At 44.7% G+C, this 6,588-nt stretch overlaps 1 pseudogene; it reads left to right on the top strand.

Moving 5' to 3' along the window:
- The first annotated feature begins 414 nt into the window (after positions 1–414).
- LOC101135025 (L-lactate dehydrogenase A chain-like) lies at positions 415–1,424 on the top strand (annotated as a pseudogene).
- Positions 1,425–6,588: the final 5,164 nt, after the last annotated feature.

The raw sequence follows: 6,588 nt of genomic DNA on the forward strand, positions 1-6,588 counted from the left end.
TCTTGGGATTAGGACATGAACATGTATGGAGGCCATTATTCAGCCTACCGCATCATCACACCTTAGGAACACAACCAATGCTTGTTACCAAGACACCCATATTCATTAGTTTGTTTTTTCATCTATTCTAGAGTGCCTCCTGTATGCCTGGCGTGGTTCTGGTAATTGCAAATAAATTTACGATGTCTGCTCTCTAGGGGGTGAGAAAAGAAACATCTGAACAGTTGTAAAGGGAAATTGAAAGTTTATATTTCTTCAATGCCTACCATATGTGATTAGTTTTCTATTGATCCTGTAACATATTACAAAGAACTTGTGGCTTAAAACAACACAATGTCTGGAGCTGCTGCCACCAAGTCCAGATCTCCTTGCCACGTGCCCCCGATGGCCACCTGATGTGCATTCCCGATTCCTTTTGGTTTGAAGTCCAATATGGCAATTCTCAAGGATCAGCTGATTCATAATCTTCTAAAGGAAGAACAGACCCCCCAGAATATGATTATAGTTGTTGAGGTTGGTGCTGTTCACGTGGCCTGTGTCATCAGTATCTTAATGAAGGACTTGGCAGATGAACTTGCTCTTGTTGATGTCATGGAGGACAAATTGAAGGGAGAGATGATGAATCTCCAACATGGCAGCCTTTTCCTTGGAACGCCAAAGATTGTCTCTGGCAAAGACTATAATGTAACTGCAAATTCCAAGCTGGTCATTATCACAGCTGGGGCACATCAGCAAGAAGGAGAAAGCTCTCTTAATTTGGTCCAGTGTAATGTAAACATCTTTAAATTCATCATTTCTAATGTTGTAAAATACAGCCCAACTGCAAGTTGCTTATTGTTTTAAATCCAGTGGATATCTTGACCTATGTGGCTTGGAAGATAAGTGGCTTTCCCAAAAGCCGTGTTATTGGAAGTGGCTGCAGTCTGGATTCAGCCCAATTCCGTTACCTGATGGAGGAAAGGCTGGGTGTTCACCCATTAAGCTGTCATAGGTGAGTCCTTGGGAAACATGGATACTCTACTGTGTCTGTATGGAGTGGAGTGAACGTTGCTGCTGTCTCCCTGAGGACTCTGCATCCAGATTTAGGGACTGATACAGATAAGGAATGGTGGAAAGAGGTTCAAAAGCAGGTGGTCAAGAGTGCTTATGAGGTGATTAAACTGAAAGGCTACACATCCTGGGCCTTTGTACTCTCTGTGGCAGATTTGGCAGACAGTATTTTGAATCTTAGGTGGGACACCCAATTTCCATCATGATTAAGGGTCTCTATGGAATAAAGAATGATGTCTTCCTTAGTGTTCCTTGCATCTTGGGACAGAATGGAATCTCAGACCTTGTGAAGGTGACTCTGACTCCTGAGGAAGAGGCCTGTTTGAATAAGAGTGCAGATACTTTGGGTGATCCAAAAAGAGCTGCAATTTTAAAGTTTTCTGAGGTCACACCACTTCACTGTCTAGGCTACAACAGGATTTTAGTTGGAGGTTGTGCATGTTGTCCTTTTTATCTGATCTGTGATTAAAGCAGTAATATTAAGACAGACTGGGAAAAGCATCAATTCCTAAAGTTAGAAAGAGGCATGGTTTGTAAAATCCTACAGCTATATCCTGATGCTTCATGGTACTAATCTCGCGTAGTCCTGTAAGTCTACCACCTTTGAGGCACCACTGCCAATGCTGCAAATGCTGCAGTTACCCCTTGAGCCAGATGGATGTTTACTGTGTGTTATATAACTTCCTGGCTCCTTCACCGAACATGCCTAGTCCAACATTTTTTTCCAATCAGTCACATCTTAGGATCCAGTGTATAAATCCAATATTGCATGTCTTGTGCATAATTGTTCCAAAGGATCTTATTCTGTGGACGATATATATCAGTAGTACACATTGCCATATAGTGCAAAAAGAAACATCTACATATAAACAATGCAACCAACTATCCAAGTGTCATACCAACTAAAACCCCCAATAAACCTTGAACAGTGAAAAAAAATAAAAATAAAACAACACAATAGATATTCTTATAGTTTTGTAGGTCAAATATCCAGCACGGGTCTAAATCGAGGTTCCAGCAGGACTATGTTCCTTTTTGGAGGCTCCAGGGGTCAATCTGTTTCCTTGCCTTTTCCAGCTTCCAGAAGTCACCTCCATTTTTTTGTTTATGACCTCCTCTTCCATATCAAAACAACCAATTGTGGGCCACAATCTTCTCAGGTTACAATCGGTCTGGTTCTCTATCTTCTGCCTCCCCCCTCCACCTATAAGGACCCTCTCGATTACATCAGGCCACCAAGATCATCCCAGATGAGCTCCGCATCTCAGGGATGGCTGATGAGCAAGCTCAATTTCACCTGCTGCCCTAATTCCCCTTTGCCATGAACCTAATGTAGTCACAGGTCCAGGAGATCAGGAAGTGGACATCTTTGGGAGCCATTATTCTGCCTACCACAGCATGTCATACCCACTGATAGCATTTTTAAAGTATTATCTCATTTAGTCATCAGAACAACCAAGTAAAGTAGTACTGTCATCATCCCTATTTTGCAGATGGGGAAATGGGGTACATGGCGCTTATGTAATTTTCCCAAAGTCACATGGCTGATAGTGATTATATTTGAAACCAGAGAGTTTTGGTCTAAAACCCCCTCTTATAACCACTGCACCATGTTGTCTCATATGTAATGCCTACTACATGCCAGTCCTGTGCTCTTTTATAAACTATAATAAGCTAGCAGTTTCCTTAATTTAAACAAACTCTTAACTTTCAAGTTTGCAACACAGAATCTCCATCAAGGAAGGGGTTTGGGACCTCACAGTCCCAATCCTCTTGACTTCATGGATGATGCTGGTTTCTGCTACCATGATCCACCTCTCTGGCCTAGGGGAGATTGGTTGTCCCCCTTAGACAGCCTCACAGAGCCAGATTAAGAACCAACAAGGCCAGGCATGATAGCTCATGCCTGTCATCCCAGCACTTTGGAAGGCAGAAGTGAGAGCATCAGTTGAGCCCAGGAGTTCAAGACCAGCCTGGGAAACAGTGAAACCTCACCTCTACAAAGATTAAAAAAAAAAAAACATTAGCCAGGCATGGTGGCATGAACCTGTGGTCTCACCTAAGCTACGGTTGCCCCACTGCACTCCAGTCTCAGTATCAGAGCAAGACCCTGTCTATAAAAGGAAAGAGAGAAAAAAGAACCAACAGCTGAGCATGTCTCTGAAGCCATCTATGAGAGGGACCAGATCATTCCAGGGAGAGTAAGATGGAGGGAATTATATTTAGCAAAATTATCTCAAGGGCAGTGTGACAGGAAAGAATTCTTTGAGGGGCCTCCTGGATTGAAAAATAAGACCCCCAAAGGCAGGCTTGATGATCAACAGATGGTTGATCTAATCTTATTAGAGGGGCCTGAGTTAATTATAGTTTTATTTTATTCTGTAAAGCCTGCAAATTTGGGCCAGAGCAGAATTGTTCTGACAGCAAAAGAGATATAGAATCAGGGTTCCTACTTCCCCATATCTGCCACTCCTACCCCCAGATGAATATGAAGGCAACATTTAGGGAACATGAGTTTGGAGGACAAACTCTTTGCTTTCTCAGGGCCCCTACACATTTTCGCTGTCTTTACAGAGATTCTTCCCTTTAAAATCCCATAGCACAGTTGAGACATGAATAAAAGGTTCTATTTTATGAAGATTTTTTTCCCTAAAGTCCAAAATAAATATGGAGAGGAACATAAAACAGCATCATCTCAGCAGGCTATGCCATCCTGGCTTCTGACCTGCTCTGCTTACCATCTTAGCAACCACTGCCCGAAAGACCACCCTGCCAGACACACCTGCCCTTGAGGAATGATAATCTGAAGTGATTCAGGCAAGTCCCCCGCTACCAGCCCAGGGCCCACCCTCCAAGTTTCAGCTTCCCAGCTGAAGATACAGCTCTTCATTTGATTAACACTGGAAGGGCCTTTTAGAGATAATTAGGTAGTGGGGCTCAGAAACCCCTACAGGAAAACACCATCTCCACCTAGCCCCTCATTCATAAAAGACAAACACACACACACACACACACACACATACACACACACACCCTAGGAAGACGAAGACCACAGAACACACACAGAATCCACACAGTAACTCCTCCCAATAACTCATCAAAATGAGTACCATTAGCTCTTTTTACAGAGCAATAAACTGAGGCTCGGGAAACAACGTAATTTCTCCAACCCACGCAGTAACTAACGAAGTCACAGTTTGATTAAGCTTTCTCAGACTACAGAAACCACGCTGCCTCCCCATGATAAAGGAAAAAAATAAATAAATAAGTGCACACAACTGTTTTGGCATCAGTAGCCCACACCCTTCTCATTTCACTACTTAATATTCAAATGCGGAGAATTTCCATACTGGAGAATCAAAAGCCCAGAGATTTTCCCTAGAAGGCCTCAGAGCTTGATTTTTCACAAATGGCCCCAAGGATGGAAAAAGTCTCCCAAACTGAGACTGGCAGGAGAGCGGGACCCATTTTGTCTGATTTTTCTTCTTTCCTTTCTTGGCATTAGCAGGCTTAGCTCGCGCCAGTGGAAAATTCCCAAGTGCCAAGCAGTTCTCAGATAATCTACACGCAAAACAAAACAAAATTAAAAAAAAAAAAAAGCCTTTCAACAGAGGCAGCTCATGAGGGGTTAAGGCGAGCCTGCAGCCAAAACATAGATTTTTTCCGATACTTGATGTCTTTTTCATGTTGATCAGGAGGTTTGTGCCCAGCCACAGCCTATGATGGCTTCAGTCCATCACTGAGACCGGTACTGGGTCAGACCAGAGCCTGCCTTTGGACTCAAGAGGGTCCCAGGTCCAGATAGTTTGACCTCTGCCAGGCTCAAGAGGGTCCCAGGTCCAGATAGTTTGACCTCTGCCAGGCCTGGGCCTGGAAATTCCCTGTGGGAAAGGACAGGAGCTGCCTGGGAGGGCTGAGGAAGAAGGATCTGTGCTGGGTTGGACTCAGGGATGACAGATAGATGGACAGAGGTGGAATTTGGAGAGGGTGAGAAAGAAAGAGAGAGATATTGACTGTCGAGGAGTCCCTATGTATATCCTAGAAGACAAAATCTAGTATAGAATGCTCTATTCATAAGACAAAAGATGTATTAATCCTATCTTGTGCAATCATATTAACAATAACATTTGCATATAGTCATTTAGCCAATATTTATTAAGCACCTAAGCATCAGGCAAGAATTTGACAATGGGCAGAGTAGCCTGAGTGCCTGCTGGCAGAGAGCTTTCATCCTCACCGTGGAGACATGCAGTAAAATTGACAGTGACGTAGCAGACTTCAGTGCTATTGAAGGGGCCATGGGAGCGCATAAGACAGGGAAATCTGATGTTTATTTGGATTTGATGTTTTTACAAAACATGCTCCCCCACTGCAGTTCTTAATCTTCTAAAAAAAAAAAAAAAAAAAAAAACAAAAACCTTGTAAGGTAGGCATTACTGTGTTATCATCGGAGTCATCCCATGTTGGAGATGAGGAAACTGAGGCTCAGAGAAGTGGAGGAGCACACAGGGCAGCCCAGAAGCTAGGTGTGTTTGCCCCTAGGTCTGAGATGCCCTCCTTCGGTACAGCGCCAGGCTCCTCTGCTCACCCGCTGAGGGCAGGTGGGCAGGGCCTGCCACAGCTGGGGCTGACTTACTCCTCGTTGTGAGGAAGCAACCTGCCTGCCATCCGCTCACTCAAGGGTCTTCTCCGCGAACTCAGTAGGTCTGAGAAACAGATATGGGAGACTGAGTCAGACCCACCAAGGTATCCTCTGATCACCCCTGTTCCCTTGCCTTCCCCAGGCTTAGCATTATAACAACCCTGCTTCCCAGGTCAGGAGATCCCTAGGTAGTTCATAAACACAGCCCAGTTCTGTGACACCTTATGCCAAAGACCTGTAACTCAACACAGGCCCTACCTTTGCCCACAGGCATGGGAAGATGCCTTTTCAGAGGGCACGTCCTTCTTCCCCTCCACTCCTTCAATCCTAGCCCCTGGGGCTAGCGATGGGCAGAATTTCTGGGGAAGAAGGACCACCTGAGATAGTACATCTTGGGGAAGGCTGCAATGACCTGTTCTCATTCCCTCTGCCCCAACAAGTTGTAAATCGGAGAGAGCTGAGTTCTAACCTGGCTTCACCATTTGTCTTAGCTCCAGCTGCTATAACAAAGTACCACACTGGGTGGTCTATCAACAATGGACGCCTATTTCTCACAATTCTGGAGGCCACCAGTCCAAGATCAAGGCTCCAGCATGGCCAAGGTCTGGCAAGGGCCCCCTTCTGGGTTGCAGAATCCTGACTTCTCCTTGGATCCTCACATGGTGGAAAGAGGGGACACTGACTCTCTGGTCCCTTCTCATAAGGCACAAATTCCATCATGAGGGCTCAGCCCTCATCACCTCATCACCTCCCAAAGGCCTCACCTCCAAATGCTGTCACATAGGGGGTTAGATATCAGCACAAGAATTTGAGCTTGTTTGTGGGCTATGTAGGCATCTCTTGACCTGGGAACTAGGATTTTTATAATGTTGTGGATTTCAGCATATGCATATGGA

This window comes from Gorilla gorilla, chromosome 3, assembly GCF_029281585.2.
Source record: "Gorilla gorilla gorilla isolate KB3781 chromosome 3, NHGRI_mGorGor1-v2.1_pri, whole genome shotgun sequence".
NCBI lineage: Eukaryota > Metazoa > Chordata > Mammalia > Primates > Hominidae > Gorilla > Gorilla gorilla.